The 22,343-nt window shown below is 40.2% G+C and overlaps 1 protein-coding gene and 1 long non-coding RNA gene across 11 annotated transcripts in view; one reads left to right on the forward strand and one right to left on the reverse strand.

Moving 5' to 3' along the window:
- The window catches only part of LOC145504377 (uncharacterized), a 51,970-nt gene extending 33,374 nt beyond the window's left edge, over positions 1–18,596 (reverse strand). The window contains exons 1-2 of the long non-coding RNA XR_014052159.1: positions 18,495–18,596; positions 15,479–15,562 (exon numbers count right to left, since the gene is read on the reverse strand). This is a non-coding gene — a long non-coding RNA (uncharacterized LOC145504377). The remainder of the gene's footprint in view (positions 1–15,478; positions 15,563–18,494) is intronic.
- ESRRG (estrogen related receptor gamma) overlaps positions 1–22,343 on the forward strand; it is a 682,819-nt gene that overhangs the window by 383,845 nt on the left and 276,631 nt on the right. Inside the window, exon 1 of one of the 10 annotated variants that reach the window (XM_081484971.1) lies at positions 18,626–18,773. The exons of 8 other annotated variants lie outside the window; for them this stretch is intronic. The gene's annotated coding sequence lies outside the window, so the exon portion shown is untranslated. Of the gene's footprint in view, positions 1–18,625; positions 18,774–22,343 lie in introns of those variants that run through there. One more of the 10 variants, XM_081484979.1, reaches the window with a different exon arrangement.

Raw genomic sequence — 22,343 nt, forward strand, 5'->3', positions numbered from 1 at the left:
GATCCCCTGGAGCAGGGCATGACAGTCCACTCCAATTGTGTCTCCAGTATTTGTGCCTGGAGAATCCCATGGACAGAGGAGCCTGGCGGGCTACAGTACAAAGGGATGCACAGAATCAGACAAGACTGAAGCAACTTAGTATGCAAATACTATCTCTGCTAATCCTTCAAATGCTTAAATAGCATTTATTTATGCTACAGTAACTGTATGGGGAACTGTACTGGGGATACAACTCTGAATAAGACACAGCCCAAACCTGCAAAAAGTCTGAAGTCCAGTGAGGAACTGCAGACTCAGAATAAGGCAATTATAACCACGTGTGGTAAGTGCTAGGATGCAGACAGGCCCAGGGTCTTGGGGACCAGCTAAGGTGCATCTAAGTCAGCCTTTGGAGGCTGAAACAGCCATAACGGAGAGACACTGGGATTAGACAGGGGACATTTGTGCTGATATGGGGCAGAGTTGCACAAAGGAGAACTGTTACCCAGTGTGTGTGTGCTAAGTCACTTCAGTCGTGTCCAATTCTTTGCAACTATATGGACTGTAGACCACCAGGCTCTTCTGTCCATCGGATTTCCCAGGCAAGAATACTGGAGCGGGTTGCCATTTCCTCCTCCAGGGGATCTTCTCAACCCAGGAATCGAACCTGAGTCTTTTAAGTCTCCCACATTAGCAGACGGGTTCTTTACCACTAGCTCCACCTGGAAAGCCTATAACCCAGTGATGGTGGTTATTAGGGTTTGTTGAAATGATTAGGGAGAGGGGATAGCAGGGAGAACACAGTTTAAATGTTGGCTTCAGTTCAGCTCGGTTCAGTCGCTCAGTCATGTCCAACTCTTTGCGACCCCATGAACTGCAGTATGGCAGGCCTCCCTGTCCATCACCAACTCCAGGAGCCTACCCAAACTCATGTCCATTGAGTCGGTAATGCCATCCAACCATCTCATCCTCTGTCGTCCCCTTCTCCTCCTGCCTTCAATCTTTCCCAGCATCAGGGTCTTTTAAAATGAGTCAGCTCTTCGCATCAAGTGGCCAAGGTATTGGAGGTTCAGCTTCAACATCAGTCCTTCCAGTGAACACCCAGGACTGATCTCCTTTAGGATTCACTGGTTGGATCTCCTAGCAGTCCAAGGGACTGTCAAGAGGCTTCTCGAACACCACAGTTCAAAAGCATCAATTCTTCGGCGCTCAGCTTTCCTTATAGTGCAACTCTCACATCCATACATGACCACTGGAAAAACCCATAGCCTTGACTAGATGGACCTTTGTTGGCAAAGTAATGTCTCTGCTTTTTAATATGCTGTCTAGGTTGGTCATAACTTTCCTTCCAAGGAGTAAGCATCTTTTAATTTCATGACTGCAATCACCATCTGCAATGATTTTGGAACCCAAAATAATAAAGTCAGCCACTGTTGCCACTGTTTCTCCATCTATCTGCCATGAAGTGATGGGACCAGATGCCATGATCTTAGTTTTCTGAATGTTGAGCTTTAAGTCAACTTTTTCACTCTCCTCTTTCACTTTCATCAAGAGGCTCTTTAGTTCTTCTTCACTTTCTGCCATAAGGGTAGTGTCATCTGCATATCTGAGGTTATTGATATTTCTCACGGCAATCTTGATTCCAGCTTGTGCTTCATCCAACCCAGCGTTTCTCATGATGTACTCTGCATATAAGTTAAGTAAGCACAGTGACAATATACAGCCATGACGTACTCCTTTTCCTATTTGGAACCAGTCTGTTGTTCCATGTCCAGTTCTAACTGTTGCTTCCTAACCTGCATGCAGGTTTCTCAAGAGGCAGGTCAGGTGGTCTGGTAGTCCCATCTCTTTCAGAATTTTCCACAGTTTATTGTGATCCACACAGTCAAAGGCTTTGGCATAGTCAATAAAGCAGAAATAGATGTTTTTCTGGAACTCTCTTGCTTTTTCGATGATCCAGTGGATGTTGGCAATTTGATCTCTGGATGCTCTGCCTTTTAAGCCAAGTCAAAAAGAACCTTATCAAACATATTAAGCAGTCTGACCTTAATCCTGGGAGTAACAGGGAGCTGTTACAGGGATTTACATAGAAGAGTGGCAAGGGGGATCCATAGTTTAAAATGATCACTCTACCTCCTTTGGAGAGGAATGAAGATGGGGTTGCCATCTTTTGAGTGGAGTTGGTGAAAGCCAAGAGTAACCCCATTTCTGACAGTGATGATGGGAAGAGAGATGACTGATAAATTGTGGATAGTATTATTTTTAAAAAGAGATGATATTTTATTTGTATAGGAAAGGCTCCATGGTGTCAGGTTTGAGCAATCAGAGGAGTGTGGAGAGGTTCACAGCATGAGGACGCAGGAAAAGGGACAGGTGTGGAGAGGGGATGATAACATTTGCAGATGAGGTGCTCAAGAGACTTTCGAGTCGTGTTAGCCACTAAGGCCACTGGTTACGGGGTTGCAGGGCTCAAGATCTAGAAACAAAAACCATTACTATTTTACACAGTAATTAAAGGGATGAGGTGGGTGGATTCACACAGGAAGAGTGGGAGAACAAGACAACTGATCTTGGGACCTAGAAATCACGCTTGTTACACAGTAAATAGATAAGCAACAGGTGGCAGAGGGCAGACTGAAAATAGGGCAATAGTTTTGGGTTCACATCTTTACTACAGTATAAATAACAGCAATTTTCAACAAATAGAAAAAATCAGTCACTGTCCCATGATCTTAATTGTTTCCACATTCCTTTGCAGATCTCATTCATATATATTCACAGTTTTCACACACTTTTAATCGGAGTGTGGATTTAGTGCCTCATTCTAGTCCTTTTCATTAATCTATTATCAGCATTTTTCACGTCACTTTGGAGGTTTCATTTATGAACAGTGCCTTTGAACCATGACAGTGCCTTTAGGAGAGAGCAAGCTATTCCACGTGGAGGATAAAAAAAAAAAGGAGGGATTTGGAGGGTTTAGCAACTACGATTTTCATTCATAAAGCAAGAGAGTAATAGGATGATGGCGCAGCATGACTGATGTACAGAGGAGACTTGCGTTTAAGATTTCATGTTGCTTTTGCAATTTGTAACCTCCGACCACACTGTAGAGTGGAACATTGTGTGCCATCACACCCGTGACATGAGCAGTGTTCTCCTGCAGCCTAAACCATGGCGCCGGCCACAGATGTGTGACAGGAGGTAAATTGCCACCTCCAGAGGAACCAGTGTCCCCTAGTACTTGCCTACATGGTCTGCTGCCAAGGTCCAAAGAAGCGGGACCCTGGGAGAGCAGCAAGATGCCAGGTCTGTTCCCTCTGGGAGCAGAATCTGACCAAGGTCTTTCAAGAAACCTGGGTCCAAGTGCACAGGTCCTTATGCCAGGAAGGCTGGGGTTTGGGTTGAGGTTTGGCTCTACCACTCCTAAACTGTCCAGTCTTCATGGATATGAATATACTGTGTCTTTAACTTGTGGTGAAATTCCCTGTTACAGAATTGCTATGAAGACTAAATGAAATAACATATAAACAATGTCATGCTTCAACATTAGTTACTGTGTCATTACTTTTATTATTATCATCATTTAGTACTTACTTTTTAAGTAGCAAATCCCTTTAGTACTTTGGCATATTATGACTGAAACAGTATCCCTGTGGAGGAAGCTGTCGGTCTCCTGGGGCTGGGTTACAAGACTTCTCATGAGCCTAGTCATAGCCTTTACCCTGCATTGTTCATTTTATCCTCTTTAGCCTCCATCTGCAGCTGCTTACTAAGTCTGACTCTTTTCCATTCAAAGGATCTATCTCTTTTCTTCAGGAAAGAACTTAGAGGCTGACTTTGGAGATTTATGAATTTTTTCTCTTTTTGGATATTTAGTCAAATCCTAATACCCTCTTTCTTTTTTTTTTTTTTTTACTCCTGATTAAGTTTATCAAATACCACTTATAGCAAAGCATTTGCATGGTTAATTGCAACTGACAGTTTCATCAAGAGTGGGAAGAGCCCTAAGGTTTCTGGTGTGCTTCAGGGTCTTCACTGGTGACTCAGCAGTAAAAGAATCTGGCTATAATGCAGGAGATGCAGGTTGGCTCCCTGGGTCAGGAAGATCCCCCTAGAGAAGGAAATGGCAACCTACTCCAGTATTCTATCCTGGGAAATCCCCTGGACAGAGAGAAGCCTGGCAGTCTATAGACCACGGAGTCGCAAAGAGTCAAACAGAACTTAGTGACTAAGCCACCATCACCAGGGGGGTCAGAAAGGCAGAAATAAATTCCCTAAGTAAGATATACCATATCTACATCAAGAACAGTCTATGGAATAAAGAAAACTATTTGTTGCTTAAATTATATCATTGCATTTCTAGTGGAAGTTTTAAATCGAAAGCAAGCTGTAACTGTGTAAAAAATCCATGAATTTATTAATGAATCTTATCTGCTTGGTAAACTGTCCAAATTTCTAATCCAATCTCTTAAAAATAAAAGCAGTTTACACTCTTTTACTGTGAATATTAAAGAAAGCATATGTAGTTTAAGTGTAAATATTCTTTACTTAAGATCACAATGTCCCTGACTGAAATTTTTTTTCATACCTTCGCCTGCCTATTGACTTCTCTCTTCATCCAAATGGTCAGATCAAGGACAGATTAAAACCTTTAGAAAACCCTGCTGAGCATTAAAGAGGATGCCCATCTCTTCATCTCCTACCTAAAGGTAATTAGAAGCAAAAACAATACCAAGCTGCAGGATAGCGTTGGAAATCAACAAAGTTCTGATTTTATCCAACAAAGAGTACCTCATTTTTGTTCATTTTAAAACATCAAATATCGGCTTCTTTAAAAAAAAAAAAAGTATCAGAGTCCCTGCTTTGCTGCTGCCCAAGCACATTTCTTAGCCTGTCTTTGGGTAATCTGACACTGGGTCACATCCACTAAGCTATTTGGGAATCCAGTTCCAAAGCTAGAAGATGTTGGTAAGCGAAAAATAACTCAGTATGTTATTTACTTTATAAAACTAATTTTCTCTGAAGTCATTAGCACAGACTTTTCAAACTAAACAGTTTGCTTTTAGATGTTGAGTAGTGACAAGTAATATGTTTTGATATTGAAAAATTATATCAGAGAGAAGGTTTAGGTATTTCAGAGGTTACATCTTGAAAGTGAAAGCTTCTCAGTCGTGTCCGACTCTTTGCTACCCCATGGACTATACAGTCCATGGAATTCTCCAGGCCAGAATACTGGAGTGGATAGCCTTTCCCTTCTCCAGGAGATCTTCCCAAACCAGGAATCGAACCCAGGTCTCCTGCATTGCAGGTGGATTCTTTACCAGCTGAGCCACAAGGGACGCCCAAGAATACTGGAGTGGGTAGCCTATCCCTTCTTCAGCAGATCTTCCTGACCCAGGAATCAAACCAGGGTCTCAAACCAGGGTCTCCTGCATTGCAGGTGGATTCTTTACCAACTGAGCTATGAGTGTTATATCTTAGTGTCAGAATTATTGGGTTTCTCACATTGTGTTCTAGCTGTTGGATAAAGGTAGAACTGTATAACTCTATATGTTTTCGAAATGCTATGAAGTTGAAAAACTTCTAGAATTTGTCACATGCAGCTTCTGCCTGAGCTGCTGAATTCTTGTAGGATATTAGAGAGAGCAGTGAGGACTTGAAGCGGGAAGAATTCTTTGGGGACCGCAACATCATAGGCCCCCCATTTTGAACTGAAACTTACCCTTCAGTTCAGTTCAGTCGCTCAGTTGTGTCCGACTCTTTGCGACCCCATGAATCGCAGCACACCAGGCCTCCCTGTCCATCACCAACTCCCGGAGTCTACGCAAACCCATGCCCATCGAGTCGGTGATGCGATCCAGCCATCTCATCCTCTGTCGTCCCCTTCTCTTCCTGCCCCCAATCCTTCCCAGCATTAGGGTCTTTTCCAATGAGTCAACTCTTCACATGAGGTAGCCAAAGTATTGGAGTTTCAGCTTCAACATCAGTCCTTCCAGTGAACACCCAGGACTTATCTCCTTTAGGATGGACTGGTTGGATCTTCTTGCAGTGTAGGGGACTCTCAAGAGTCTTCTCCACCACCACAGTTCAAGAGCATCAATTCTTCGGCGCTCAACTTTCTTCATCGTCCAACTCTCACATCCATACAGGACTATTGGAAAAACCATAGCCTTGACTAGACGGACCTTTGTTGGCAAAGTAACGTCTCTGCTTTTAAATATACTCTCTAGGTTGGTCATAACTTTCCTTCCAAGGAGTAAGTGTCTTTTAATTTCATGGCTGCAAGCACCATCTGCAGTGATTTTGGAGCACCAAAATTAAAGTCTGACACTGTTTCCACTGTTTCCCCATCTATTTCCCATCAAGTGATGGGACCAGATGCCATGATCTTAGTTTTCTGAACGTTGAGCTTTAAGCCAACTTTTTCACTTTCCTCTCTCACTTTTATCAAGAGGCTCTTTAGTTCTTCTTCACTTTCTGCCATAAGGGTGGTGTCATCTGCATATCTGAGGTTATTGATATTTCTCCCGGCAATCTTGATTCCAGCTTGTGTTTCTTCCAGCCCAACGTTTCTCATGATGTACTCTGCATCTAAGTTAAATAAGCAGGGTGACAATATACAGCCTTGACCTACTCCTTTTCCTATTTGGAACCAGTCTGTTGTTCCATGTCCAGTTCTAACTGTTGCTTCCTGACCTGCATACAGGTTTCTCAAGAGACAGGTCAGATGGTCTGTATTCCCGTCTCTTTCAGAATTTTCCACAGTTTATTGTGATCCACACAGTCAAAGGCTTTGGCATAGTCAATAAGGCAGAAATAGATGTTTTTCTGGAACTCTCTTGCTTTTTTGATGATCCAGTGGATGTTGGCAATTTGATCTCTGGTTCCTCTGCCTTTTCTAAAACCATCTTGAACATCTGGAATTTCACGGTTCATGTATTGCTGAAGCCTGGCTTGGAGAATTTTGAGCATTACTTTACTAGCATGTGAGATGAGTGTAATTGTGTGGTAGTTTGAGCATTCTTTGGCATTGCCTTTCTTTGGGATATACACACACATAATACATTCTTTTTCAGATCCTTTTCCATTATAGGTGGTTATAAGATATTGAATATAATTCCCTGTGCTATACAGTAGGTCTGTGTTTTTTTTTTTATCAATTTAATATACAATAATGTGTATATGTTAATCCCAAATTCATCATTTCCTTTTTTTAAATTTTTTATTGGAGTATAGTTGATTTATAATGTTGTGTTAGTTTCACATGTACAGCAAAGTGAATCTGTTCTACATATACATATATCCACTCTTTTTTAGATTCTTTTCCTGAGTAGGTCATTACAGAATAATGACTAGAGTTCCTTATGCTATACAGTAGGTCCTTATTAGTTATCTATTTTGTATACAGTAGTGTGTATATATCAATATGAATCTTCCAATTTATCCCTCCTCCTCTCTACCTGCTGGTAACCATAAGTTTTTTCTACATATGTAACTCTATTTCTGTTTTGTACGTAAGTTCATTTGTAGCCTTATTTTTAGATTCCACATATAAGTGATGTTGTATGTTGTCTTTGTCTGACTTCCTTCACTCAGTATGATGGTCTCTCAGTCCATCTATGTTGTTGGTCGTCTCCTTTTTATAAAGGGATGGTCTCAGAGGCTAAGAGAAATTGTGTTCACCTCTGGTCTGCAGAGCTAAAATAAGAACTGGGGCCCCTGAAGGTTAGAGCAATGTCACTTTCACCACAGAATTTGGGGTCTGAAATTTAAATTTACTTCATTAGCTATGTCTTCAAAAAAAAAAAGAAAGCATGCGGCTTTAAAAATAAATACTATAAATAAATTTACCACCTGCATATCTAATGATATCACAGGGGGAAAAAAACATAGTGCAGTAAATAAACTCCACAACGCTCTCCCACATTATTTTCTCAAAATACGTCTAGGTATAGGTGTATTAATTATTTTTCTAGCAGTTCAGAAGCTTTTAAATACAGAATAAGACATATTTTCTCCTATGGCAGGAATATTTTAGACGCATACTTGGACATAGTTATCAGTGTCTCCCAGTTACGAAATTTTGACAAATTCTGACTTTAGATGTATATTTCACACACCATTAGAATACATTAGAATGTATTATAAATTCCCTTAGGGCAGAGCCCCTCTTCCTTGTTCTCCATATTTTACTTATTAGATAACTGTCTGCACATGCTATGGCAAAGATAATAAGGCATTAAATTAGAAATGTGCCTAATTTAAATTTTTCAATTGAATTTTTTCATACTGCTATAAGCATATGTATATTTATGTTAAAGAACTGTGGAGCATCTTTATTAGATGAGTAACATTAATATAAGGGGCAAGTATCATTTTCTTCTCTTATTTATCTGGACTTTTAAAAATTCCCATTAATTGAAATCTGGTGTTGGTTTATTTGACAAAGAATTATATCTTTGAATTTATGTGTAACAAAATGGGATGAGGGAACAAGGCTGATTACTTTATCCTATCCAGTACATGGCATAGAATAGACATATGTGATGAATGAATGAATGGACAGGTAAATGAGGGGATGGATGAATAAATGGATGCACAGGTGTTTATAGCATGGTCCTGACAGTTGCTCTATTATCAGCTTTTTCAGAAAAGGTAGAAATTTTGAATAATTATGACTTACAATGATGCCCATACCTTTTAGTCGTGTCCGATTCTTTGCAACCCTGTGGACTGTAGCCTGCCAGGCTCCTCTGTCCATGGAATTCTCCAAGCAAGAATACTGGAGTGAGTAGCCATTTCCTTCTCCAGGGGATCTTCCTGACCCAAGGACTGAACCCAGGTCTCCTGCATTGCAGACCCATTCTTTACCATCTTAGCCACCAGTGAATATATGTGTTAAATGCCAATTACATCAGGGGTCACTTTCAATAATAAAGCCAGCCAACAATTTGGGTAGGTGCAAAGGCTCTGTTGACTTCTGTCCTTGGGTTTCTAAATTTTATTTTAAGCAATAAACTCAGGTGTAACAACCCAATAGCTTACAGTCCTCTCATGGAAATATTGTTTTACCAATAAAGTCAACTGATAATTGAATCAGTTCTTCTCTTGCCTATCTTGTCCCCAGATCTTGTCAAAATGCATACCTAAATGTTAAAGCCCAGAATAAATATAAAATGTCATAATAAGAAAATCATTTGAAGAGGAAAACCATGAAAAGGCTCTCCACGCCATTTAGATATTCACACGGCCATGTGCATGTGACTGCTGTCTACTGATTCAGCTATTTGCTTGGCATGGTATACATTATGTATTAATATCTATCTAAGTAAACTGTACTAGCTGAAATCAAAGGCTCAGTGATTGCTTATATTTTTCCACCATGAGATATATTGAAAATTGCAGACATCATGGAGCTAGAGCTGACAAAATCCCAGTATCTTGTTATTCATATAGCTTTAAACTCACCATAATGCAGGATAAACATTGCAGGTGATTAGATTACAGTTAACCTATCTGGATGGCATTTTAGGCAGTAGGCTTAAAAATTCTCCCCTTCTTTCCTTATGCCCTTATTTTTCAGAAATTATGTCTTTGAAATTTTGACCAGTACACTCCTTTGTGTGTCCCCCCCCTTTTTTTTTTAAAGAAGCCAGTATAACTTTAAAAATATAAGGAACAAGGAAAGAAAGGAAAATCTTGTTAACGGGGACAGTTTGCTGAGTCAGTGTGCTGAGCAGAATCAAACACAACAATTTGAGTCAGGTTTACTGCTTCTTATGACCTTGGACAAGTGTCTTTCCCTTTGCTGTGGCCTCAGCTATCTGTTAGAACAAGGAGTTGAATTATATGATCAGAAGATCTTTTCTAGTTTTTAAATTCAGTGATTATAAGTGATTGACCGTCATCAAGTTTTATTTGTAGAAGAAGAGAAATTGGTTTAGATTCGAAGAGAAGTTATGCAATAACCACAATCAAATATGTGACAGCTACATTACCTGAATAATGGATAAAGAACCCTGGATCTCCGGCCAGAAGTATATTGGTCTGAGTCATGGCTGACCCAAGAGGGCAGAATCATGGAGATCAGAAAGGAGAAAATAGAGGCTTCTAAGCAGACTCGGCCTTTCTTTTTCTTTTCATTTTATCTAAGTATGGTTGATTTACAGTGTTGTGTTAATTTCTGCTGTGAAATTAATTTTGCTGTACAGCAAAGTGATGCACATAAATGTATTCTTTTTCATATTCTTTTGCATGGTGGTTTATCACAGGATATTGAGTATAGCTCCCCGTGCTATACAGTAGGACCTTGTTGTTTACCCATCCTGCATATAATAGTTTATGTCTGCTAACCCCAACCTCCCACTCCATCCTTCTCTCCCTCCCTTCCCCCTTAGAAATCACAAATCTGTTCTCTGTGTCTGTGAATCTGTTTCTGTTTCATAGATAAGTTCATTTGTGTCATTTTAGATTCCACATATAAGTGATGTCATTCATGTGATATTTGTCTTTCTCTAACTTCACTTAATATGATCATCTCTAGGTTCATCTGTGTTGCTGCATGACTCTCTTTTTCTGTAAATATTGACAGTAGGTTAGTGTCTGTGGTGTAACTTCTGATATCAATAAATAAACTTCTGGAGGTTTAATCCTGGAGAAGGGAAAGGCTACCCACTCTAGTATTCTGGCCTGGAGAATTCCATGGACTGTGTAGTCCGTGGGGTTGATGACGTACACATTGTCATCTCATCAAATATCACACTGCTTTTCTGTGTACGTCAGATAAAGATTTTCAAAATGACAATATGTTTTATCACTGAAAGCATGGGACGGGATGCTATCCCAAGGCAGTTCACATAGGGTGTTGGGGAAGTTCCAGGGAATGAATCAACAGTTTTCTCATTTCTTTTTTCATTTCATGCTCCTGCTCAGTCATGTCGACTCTCTGCGACCCCACAGACTGTATCCCACCAGGCTCCTCTATCCATGGTATTCTCAAGGCAAGAATACTGCCATTTTCTCCTCCAGGGGAATCTTCCCGACCCAGGGATCAAAATCTTGTCTCTTGGGTCTCCTGCATTGGTAGACAGGTTCTTTCCCACTAAGCCACCTGGGAAGCCCTTGTTCATTTCAGTAATCCCCAAATTTGGACTGAGTAGGAGTACTGATGAAAATCAAATGGCTAAGAAGAACACATCTGGATTGTTTTCTGTTCTGCTCCTGTAATTCTTTCCTCTGTCTTTCTCCTCTGCAAGTAATTCTCTACACACACACACACACACACACACACACACACACACATACACACATATCTTCTTTGCATAATTGTACCTCCTGGGTCCCCCAAACAGAAGCAGCTGTAAACTCACATATCCTGGGGGAGGAGTTATCTTCATCCTTGTGGTGGGCTGAGAATTGATGGAGCAAAAGAAAGAGAGAGAGAGACATAATACTCACAGAATAGTAAGGATCAGGTTCTTCTGTCACAGTTTTACATCTGAGTGCACCTCTGTGAGGACAAGTGTGCTGAATGAAGAGATCAAAACCCGACAGGTTCTCTTTACAAGATTTGTTTCGAAGATTGCTGGGCTTTAGTATTACATTCTATTTTTACCTCTGCTGCCTTGAGATATTTTGAGTTTGTGTTTCTATGGCTCCTGTTATAAAAAGTTATATCAGGAGCAAGCAATGAAAGGTGAAAAAGAACCAGGGATCCGTAATACTCCATTTGTGAGTAACAATAAAGCTGTCTTCCACCTCAGCACACACAGTTCAGCGAAAGCCCAGGGCTTAGTCAGTGCCCAGGTTGTAGGAACGGCATGCTGAAAAGCTTTGTAGGTGCGTGGAACTCCCCACTGCCAGGGTGAAGCTAAGCAGCATCAAGGGATGAAGTTCAAGGCTTTCTGCTGCCTCTCCAGGTCCCTTAGGGTCTGGCCACACTGCAATCTTCCTGGTTTTCTCACACGCCAGGCGGGGCACTTTTCTCTCTCTTATTTATTTGTTCTTCCCATAGGTTGGAACCTACTCTCCCTCAGAGACACCTCTTTTTTCTTTTTTTAATTAAAAAAATTATGAAGTGTAGTTGATTCACAATGTTGTGTTAATTTCTTCCATACAGCAAAGTGACTCAGTTATATACTATATTACACATATATACTATTACATATAGGCAAGTGTGCAAAGTTGCTTTAGTCATGTCTGACTCTTTGTGACCCCATGGACTCTAACAGCCCAGGGGCTCCTCTGTCCATGGGATTCTCCAGTCAAGAATACTAAAATGCGTTGCCAGTCTCTTCTCCAGGGGATCTTCCCAACCCAGGGATCGAACCCACATCTCTTGAGTCTCCTGCCTTGGCAGGCAGAGAGACAATTATTCTTTATTGTTTTACATACTCTTTTTCCATTATGGTTTGTCAGAGAATACTGTCTAAAGTTCCCTGTGCTGTGCAATAGAAGCTTGTTGTTTATCCATCCTGTATATAATCGTTTGCCTTAGAAACTTCTTTTGAGACAGTGGAGCAGTGGAGCTCTCAGCTCATTCCCAGGGGGCAGCTGGCCAACCTTTACCTCTGCTTTCTCTTAACTAGCCGTGACCTTAGGCTGGTAAGTTAACCTTTGCTTGTCTCAGCATCCTGATCTGTGATGGGGCCAGACTTGTAAGGCTGTAGTGAGTATTAAACAACTGAATACACGTGAAGTCCTTCGAAAAGTAATGCACACTGAAAACCCCATTGATATAGCTATTATGATTTTCATTATTACTGTTGATCTTTTAGTCATCCTCAGACTCAAAGGCTCTTTCATTTGTGAGTCTTCCCATCCCTGTCAGCAGTCTTCCACTCCAGGTTAACCTCCAACCTTTCCACTGGCTTCTGCTCCAAGAGGTGTCCTCCAGAGACCCTATCCATAAGGCTCCTTGCCCTCTGGGTTCCAGTAGGTTCTGGCCATTGCAGAGGCTCCACTGGAGCCTGGAGAGAGGAAGAAAAGTAAGAACAATGTATTTTCCAAAGGACCGCTCCCTGCCAACCTTGTTCCAGCTGCCTTCCTCAACCAAGGTCATTGCTTCTCTTGAAGTTTCCTCCCCACAAATGTCTCCCTTCCTGGGTCTGCGTCCATCCTTGGGGTGGTAACCCTGGGTTTCTGCATGATCTCTTGTGGTTCCCATACTTGCTGTCATTAGTTCCCTTTTATTTAGTCCCTCTGCCAGTAAAGCCTTCTGGAATCATCCAGGTTGAGTGTGCCGTCTGTGTCCTTTCATCCTCTTACCAACATGTTTACCCTGTCTGCTGCTGCTGCTGCTGCTAAGTCGCTTCAGTCGTGTCTGACTCTGTGCGACCCCATAGATGGCAGCCCCCCAGTCTCCGCCGTCCCTGGGATTCTCCAGGCAAGAACACTGGAGTGGGTTGCCATTTCCTTCTCCAAGGCATGAAAGTGAAAAGTGAAAGTGAAGTAGCTCAGCGACCCCCCCTACCAGGCTCCTCCGTCCATGGGATTTTCCAGGCAAGAGTACTGGAGTAACTAGAAGAAATTCTCAGACTTGAGTGAACAAAAGAATGAGTGAGTGGGTTTTGAAAATGCAGATTTACAGATTCCAGAATCTAAACCCTAGAGGCTCCCCTCTGCAGGTCTGATGTGGAACCCAGAAATTTACATAATTAATAAGAACCTCAGGGGATTCTGATAGCTGTAGAAGACAGCTTATTGTTGTTGCTGTTGTTTAGTTGCTAAGTCATGTCTGACTCTATTGTGACCCCAGGAATTGTAGCCCGCCAGGCTCCTCTGTCCATGGGATTTTCCAGACAAGAATACTGAAGTGGGTTGTAGTTTATTCTCCAGGGGAATCTTCCTAACTCAGGGATCGAACCTACATCTCTTACATTAGCAGGCAGATTCTTTACAACTGAGCCACCAGGGAAGCCCAGGAAGATAGCTTATAAGACAGTACTTTTAACCATCCTAGCATTTATTTCAACCTCTTTTCAATTTTATTAATTTATTTTTTATGCATTTGTCTTCTCTAACAAGACTATAACTCATTTAACTCATTGAATGCCTACTATGTTCTAGTTTTTAGATTTATTATAGTTAATAATCACAAACCTAAACATATTCTTCTTTATTTTATAGATGACAAAACTAAGGATACCTTGAGTCATGTACTCAGAGCTGGTAGTTTTCTGAGATCAATCACTTCTACATCTGTTGGGATCCAAAAGCTTTGTTCTTCTCATGGGTGTGCTACTACCCATGCATGGTGAAAAGTTTGCCAACTTAATATTTGAGTGAATTTAAGCACTAGAAAATTATATACATAAAATTGAACTCAGCCTTACAGTATTCAGGGAGGAAATCGTTGATTTTAAGCAGCCAAAAACGCTAGGTGTACATTCATTTTGTAACCACTTTTCTCTTTGGTGATTTATTTTCAGGTTCCTCTCTCATTTTCCTCCCCCCTCCTGCCCCCTCACTCTCCCTTTCTATTCCTTATCCTCCACTGTATCTTACTGATCAATAATCTGAACTAAAATGTGATGTGTAAAGAGAAAGCACTCAAAATAAGCATATGCACTACAATTGAGCAAAAACTTTTTTTCAAGTAATAAAGATTCTGTTTTTCTTAGTGATTTATTGAAAATTGTAGTACATTCTGAAAAGGCCCCATGACCAATGAGAGCATGTTATGGCCTGAAGATATTCATCCTCTAGCCATTGTTTTAATTAAGTATTATATGAAAGTGTATTCAGTATAGTTAGAAAAGAAACCAAAACGAAGATGTGTAGAAAATGAGCTAACTGATTTTCTCACATGAATGCCATACCCCTGTGTAAATGGTCCCCTATATTCAGTCAATCCCCTACATATAAACCTTCAAGTTGTGAACTTTCAAAGATGTGAACGTGCATTCCCATGTCCAATCACATAAGTTAGTCCATGTGTCTGTAAGATTAAAAATGTTTTCTTTATATTTTGTGTGTTTGTCTCTAGGTATTATTTTTGTGAAAAGTATTATAAACCTATTAACAGTACAGTGCTATATAGCCAATTGTGATAGTTGGATACCTAGGCTAACTTTATTGAACAAATTGGACTTACAAACACGCTCTCAGAATGGAACTTGTCCATATGTGGGGGACTTGCTGTAGTTGTTCCCCCTTCTGGCCTCCACTAATCTATTTTTAATTGCTTTTGTAATCTGTAAATGAGCATGGAGCTGAAAAAAAAATCCTGGAAGAGTTGGTGCTCTTAAGTAACTTGTGAGATTAATACAAAAAGCATTCATTAAATGCCTACCTACCACATAGGCTGTCAAAGATTTACAGTTTGGGGAATTTCACTGGAATAATAATTCAAGATTCCACTTGTATAAGGGACTTCTGTACTGCAACTTCTATACTATATACTGTCCTTCAGGACCTACGTCTGGAAAAGCATCTTCAGCTCAAGAATTATGTCAGGTTTGTAGAATAAGAATTTGTTGTAGAAAAAGTCCTCTCTTACCAGATTAGCTCCTGTAGGGCACTAGTTCTTGCTCACTCATGGCTGTGGGCAATTATGCGGTCCTGCAAGCTTCATTTTCCTTATCTGTAAGAGAAAGAGGCATTGAATAACAGCCCACTCTAGATCTAGTGTTATTATGGGAATTAATAAAACAATAGATCTATGACACTTGGCAGAGTGCTCATTTTATTATTTTGTTAGCAGCCACTACCAAGGGGTATTATCTAGAACTTCACAGTCAGACTGCTGGAGAACTGGATATACACACCCTTGGATGGTAAGCCACAAAACTGATTTTATGAAAACTGAGCAATGCATTTAAGAGCTGGACAGCTGCAAGTTGTAAACCTCAAGTCATGAACCAGCTTGCACACTAGTTCAAAGATAGGATTTGTAAATGAGTGCCATTGTTTTTCTTCGTTTACTTCACACGTATTAAAGTATTTCAAATGGTGGTCGTACTTAAGCCTACTACAGAAAGCCTGGGCTTTTCAGGGCTTGAAAATACAGGTAAAAAATTAATGTTGCTTCTTTTCAAAGTATTTTATTTTTACTGTTCTTGTTTCTAAGTGTTGTTTTATCTAGATAGTAGATATTGGCCAGGGTAGAATACAATGAATACAATGAGAATACAATGAATCCAAGTCATAGCATTTGGGTATTTGCAGCCATCCTGATTTAAAGATTTGTAGACATTTGCAGTGAATATAAAATTGTAGGTCATTCATTCACTCAATGAACATTTTGGTCAGGAATTATGATTATTCATAAGATCCCTCCCTACTTTCCATTAGTGAAGTTTGCCACTATAAAATACTGTTTGATTCTGAAGTGTACTCTTTGCATGAACTAAATAAATTAATAATCATTTTACTCAGACCTGATCCCAAAAGATCCAGACTTTGCAAAAGGGGAATGCCAGGTATTGATAGAAAAGAAAGTGCATGGTGAAGTGGGGGAACTTACTTTCCAAATCTAATTTTTTCCCCTCTGTTAGATGTTATGGTCTCTCCCTAGTGGGAGGTTGTGCTGTGCTGTGGTAAGTCACTTCAGTCATGTCTAGCTCTCTGCAACCCTATGGACTGTAGCCTGACAGGCTCCTCTGTCCATGGGATTCTCCTGGCAAGAATACTGGAGTGTGTGGGTAGCCATTCCCTTCTCCAGGAGATCTTCTTGACCCAGGGATCAAACCCAGGTCTCCTTATTGCATGTGGATTCTTTACCATCTGAGCCACCAGGGAAATCTAGTAGGGAGTTAAAATGAGCTTTGGAACTGGAACAGTGGGTTGGAGCTGCTAGACTATGAAAAAAGAGATTGAACCAATGACATCTTTGTACTCCTTCAAAGGAGAGTGTATGTATTTTTTTGTCTCTTTCTCTGCTCATACATTTTTAAAAATTGAAGTATACTTAACTTAAAATGTTATGTTAGTTTCATGTGTACAGCAAACTGATGCAGTTATATGTATGTATGTGCATCATGTGTGCTAAGTCACTTTGCTCATGTCCAACTCTTTGCGACCCTGTGGACTATAGCCTGCCAGGCTCCTCTGTCTATGGGATTCTCCACGTGAGAATACTGGAGTGGGTTGCCATTTCCTCCCCCAGGGGATTGAACCCATGTCTCCTGGGGCTTCTGCATTGCAGGTGAATTCTTTACTTCTGAGCCACTGGAGAAACCCATGTATGTGTGTGTGTATGTGTGTATTCTTTTCCAGATTCTTTTCCAATAAAGGTTATTACAATATGTTGTGTATAGTTCTCTATGTTATGCTGTAGGTCCTTGTTGTTTACCTGTTTTATATATAGTATTGTGTATATGTTAATCCCAAACTCCTAATTTATCTCTCCCCTTGCCTCCTGCATCTTCTTTGGTAACCATAAGTTTGCTTTCTATGTTTGTGAGCCTGTTTCATTTTTATAAATAAGTTCATTTGTATCCTTTTTTTAGATTCCACATATAAGTGTTATTATATGATGGTTGTCTTTGTCTGATTTACCTGACTTAGTATGATAATCTCTAGGTCTATCCATGTTGCTGCAAACAACCTTATTTCATTCTTTTTTATGGCTGAGTAGTATTCCATTGTATATATGTACCACATCTTCTTTATCCATTCTTCTGTTGATGGACATTTAGGTTTCTTTTATGTCTTGACTATTGTGAATAGTGCTGCTGTGAACATTGGGGCACATATATATTTTCTAATTAGTTTTCTCCTAGGAATGGTGTTGCAGGATCATATGATAGTTCTTTCTTTAGTTCCTTAAGGAAACTTCATACTGTTTTCCATAGTGGCTGCACCAATTAACATTTCCACTAACAGTGTAGGAGGGTTCCCTTTTCTCTATACCCTCTTGAGCATTCATTATTTATAGACTTTTTAAAGGCCATTCTCACTGGTGTGAGGTGATATCTTATTATACTTTTCATTTGCATTTATCTAACAATTAGTGATATTGTTTGCTCATACATTCTTAGAATTAGAATATCTTAATCATCTCTGATCACCTCATAATGCCCACTAGTGTGCTTGTCCTGTCAGCTGAGGCCCAGTGATGATTTGTCAAATAAATTGACATATCTTTATAAAACTATTACAATATTGTAAAGTAATTAGCCCCCAACTAAAATAAATAAATTTATAAAAAACAAAAAAAACACATCAATTTCCTTGGTCAAGACTGCAAAATCCAAAGAGTGTTCTTGTTTTCTGTCTTCTGATCCCTGTATCCCTCTGCTGAAATCTTCCCTTATCCTCTCTGGAATTTTGAAACTCCATTTACAATGTCCTTTATTTGCTCTTAATTCTAATTTTAAAATGACAAAATCCCATGGATATCAATTAACTGCCATTCTTCAGATGATACATATTTTAATTTTTTAAAGATTTGAGATATTTTTGCTTGGTTATAAAAATAAAATAATATACTCTTAGCTACCCTTCCATCCATCCATCTATCCATTCATCTATCCATCCATGCAGGCAAAAAGTTTTCAGCACCACCTCCATACCAAGCATCATTCTTCATGTTGGGTGGGGGCACCAGTGAACAAGACAGACCAGCTTCCTCTCTCTCAGTGCGTACAGTTTCCTGGGGAACGTACACAGGCTCTAAGTGCTATGACATGGGAAAACCCTGGATGCTATGGAAACCATGGACACCCACCCCATTCAGGAATGCAGTGAATGGGGACATCGCCCTGAAGAAATGACATGTGACCTAAGATCTGAAGGTGGAGCAGGAATTATCCAAGTGAGGAGGAGGAGGATAAAGTACTAGACTGAGGAAAGTGTAGGTGTGAATGTTTAGATGTGAAAGTACTTGTCCCCTCTGAGAAGCTGAAAGTAATTCCCAATGGTCAGAACAGAAGGATACGAATGAGGATGACCTTCCAATTCTCTCTAACAAATTAGTGCCGCAGGAGAAAATTGTTACATTAGTATAGTAAGTGGTGTTGTTGTTTAGTCACCAAGTCGTGTCCACCTCTTTTTTGACCCCATGGACTATAGCCCACCAGGCTCCTCTGTCCTTGGTATTCTCCAGGCAAGAATACTGGGGCAGGCTGCCATTTCCTTCTCCAGGGGGATCTTCCCAACCCAAGAATCCAACCTGAGTCTCCTGCTTTGGCAGGTAGATTCTTTACCACTGAGTTACCTGAGTACCCCATAGTAGGTGTATTAGGCAGCAATATTGGGATGCTTGTGCCCAGCCTAGTGCTTGGGACATGAAAAGTACTTAGTAATCATTTTCTGGCTGATTGGCGATGAGAATGACTATTCAGTACCATGTAAAGAGCTTCACACTTTGATTTCTGCCTTTCAGTATCTTTTCATCTTATTATGGGGCTAGAGGAAAAAAATTTTAACAACAAAAAGGTTTTAACAATCATGTAAGAAGTCAACGAAGTTTGGTTTTAATGGGTTTAAATGTCTGAGTTGGTGGATGGCCAAGTGGTGAGTGGAGGAGACAAGCAGGGATGGGGGGCGGGGCAGGTACTGGTGTGATGAATAGGGCTCTAATTGGGACCCAAAAGTTTCCACCTACAGAGATTAAGTCAGCTTGGTCATGAGCCCCTCTCCCTCTGTTAAGCAGGCTCTGGTGAGGAGACTGGGTGGTGACTTGTTACAACTTGAAAGTGACCTTTATTCTCTGAGCCTGAAGTACCAACAGACAGCCTTCTACTCCTGGAATCTCTAGCCTAGAACAGCAGTAATATTGCCATTAAAAATCTCAGGCACATTGTTGGGCAGAGGTACAAAACTTTCTAAGTTAGAACCCTCCTAGGAACTCCAGAATATATGATCATTATAGGCATGAATTTTCAAACTGATGTGATGACCAGTTTTAATGGGACCTTAGGGCTGGGAATATAGACTTTAAACCAATGTGCCCTTGTTTTAAATAATGGGTTTGCCTGGTACCAGCAGTGTGATTTTTGGCAAATGTCTTCATCTCTTACCAAAGCCTTAGTTACTCTATCTGCAAATGGGGATAATAACGCCTTCTTAAGAGTTATTTGGCTGAGTCAATGAAAAAAATGAACATCCCATGAATCTTGGGACCATGCCTGTGACAAAATATATATTAAATAATAATATTGTTATCTGAGAATGGGGATAATATTACCTTCTTGAGGGTTATTTGACTGAGTCAATGAAAAAATAAAAGATCATCCAGTGAATTTTGGGATCATACCTGTGACAAAATATATACTAAATAAAAATATTGTTAAATGATAATAATAATAAATTAGCCTAGTGTACAGATCTAATCAGACCCTTCCACGAGTATATAACCACTTGAAGTCTTTGACTTTCCAAGTACGCATCATTCCAAAGTTGATAAGTGTGTTTTTGTTCTCAGTTTAGCATTTTATCAGGATTCCCAAAGTCACTGATTAGGCTGGCACTTAGGCGCCAACCTGCGAAAGCATTTGACTTTGTCAGTATTGGGAAAATATTTGTAAAATAGCACCATCAATAAATAAATATACTGTAGACTTTGAGTCGCTTAAAAAAAAAATGCCCAGGGGATTAAAAAAAAAAAATTCTGGAGGCCCACTGTTCCCTGGGTTTGGTTTAGTATTTGGAGGAAAAAAAAATCCCTGAACTGAGCAGAGAGATAAGCGCCTTGACTTGCAGTAGATTAAGAGACCTGCATTGGTGAGAACAAACCAGTTCCGAGTGCCGCCACGTTTAGATTTAAGATTAACTGCAGCGGAACGGTGGAGCGGCTGTTTGTTTTATGAAACAATCGCTAATGACATTAAACAGACGGGGCCCCTTCCAACATGATTGTTCATTTGCGATAAACTGAGAGAGGCTCACACAGATTGAAAAAGAAGACTCAGAAGTGCTTCATTTTGAGGCTCTCAGGGTATTCTGTGGGAGGTGATAGTGAATGGAAGTGACCGGACCCCTAATTCTGAGCGCAGAGAGGGAAGAGGGGTGGGGAGAGGAGACAGCGGAGCATCAGTGTAAAATGGCTGGCTTTTATATTTGTATTAAGGAATTAAGTAATCATCATTTCCTGACAAGTTTTCCAAGGAGATTTTCTATCTGTCTTTCTTTTTTTAATGCTATTTGTTTGTTCATTTCTCCTACTCCCCCACCTCTTGGCAGCCTGAAGCTGGCACTAAGCATTAGGTGTATTAAAAAGAGTTCAGTTAGACATTAGACATTTGCTTTTCGATCTACTTGGAGCCCCATTTGATTGAGGTCCAGCCATTTAAAATGAAGCGAGCAGAACTGTGCACAGATATCTGCTGCTCTGTTGTCTTAATTGCAAATTCAGATAAGGATTAGACAGGACTGTATCTCTTTCCACCAAAGGTGTTTGTTTATACCTGAGATACGCGGAGGTGGTTAGATTCTGCACTTACCAATTCAGGCTTGCACTTTCAGATTTCTGTTAAACTTTCAATATTTTGGTTGAAAACAACACAGTTTGCCCCAGCATTAAGAGGATGTATGTGGATAACATCTCAAGCCTCACTTGCATTTCCATTATTTGGATCCAGCTAAAAATTGAAACAGTGTTTATTTAAAAAAAAAAAAAAATTGTCAAAGGCCACGTTGCAGCATTAAGCTTTTGTTTTATCCACAAAGAAATATATTAATGAAAAGGGTTTTAAGTGCTTATTATAGAGATGGTTTGTTTTGAAACATGGGCTTTTTCACAGCAGTTTTTCACTTCATTGTGTATCATGAAAGACATTCTAAGTAGCGGTTGTCAGTCTCCCATCAGAAGTAAAGTACTGCTGGGGAATGGAGCCATTTAGGATGCCACTCAAGCAGGACTAATCTAGAGTAGATATCTTATAAATAACCAGTAACGAAAAAACAAATCATTCCTCTCCCCACCAGAGCAGAGAGAATTACTGCTTAGGAGAAGGAAATCTTTATAATAAAGATTTACAGTTTGAATTAGTGAATTGTCTGGAGCCATGCATGGCACAAAGTTGCAATGACAACCTTTAGATGGGAGTTCAGGAAGCTGGAGCAATGCCTTTATGAGGAGCAGGGAGGGCCTTTGAATACCTGCTTTTCTCTGTTTGCTCTTAGGGAGGTGGAGGTGGATATCACAGAAACTCACCAGTTTGGAGGTATAGGTTTATGATAGTGTTTTTCAACCTCTGCACTCAGACCTCTCTTCCTCTTGCTCCCTATGTATGTTTTCAAAATTTTAAAAAATGACTATTTTTTGGTATAGAAAATTGCATACATTTAAAGTGATGATAGGGACCTCCCAGGTTGTCCGGTGGTTAAAACTCCACACTTCCAAAGCAGGGATCCCCAGGTTCAATCCCTGGTTGGGGACCTGAGATCCCACAGGCTGCACAGCAAGGCCAAAATTTTTT

Source organism: Giraffa tippelskirchi, chromosome 5 (assembly GCF_054371585.1).
Source record: "Giraffa tippelskirchi isolate mGirTip1 chromosome 5, T2T-mGirTip1v1.2.pri, whole genome shotgun sequence".
Lineage (NCBI taxonomy): Eukaryota > Metazoa > Chordata > Mammalia > Artiodactyla > Giraffidae > Giraffa > Giraffa tippelskirchi.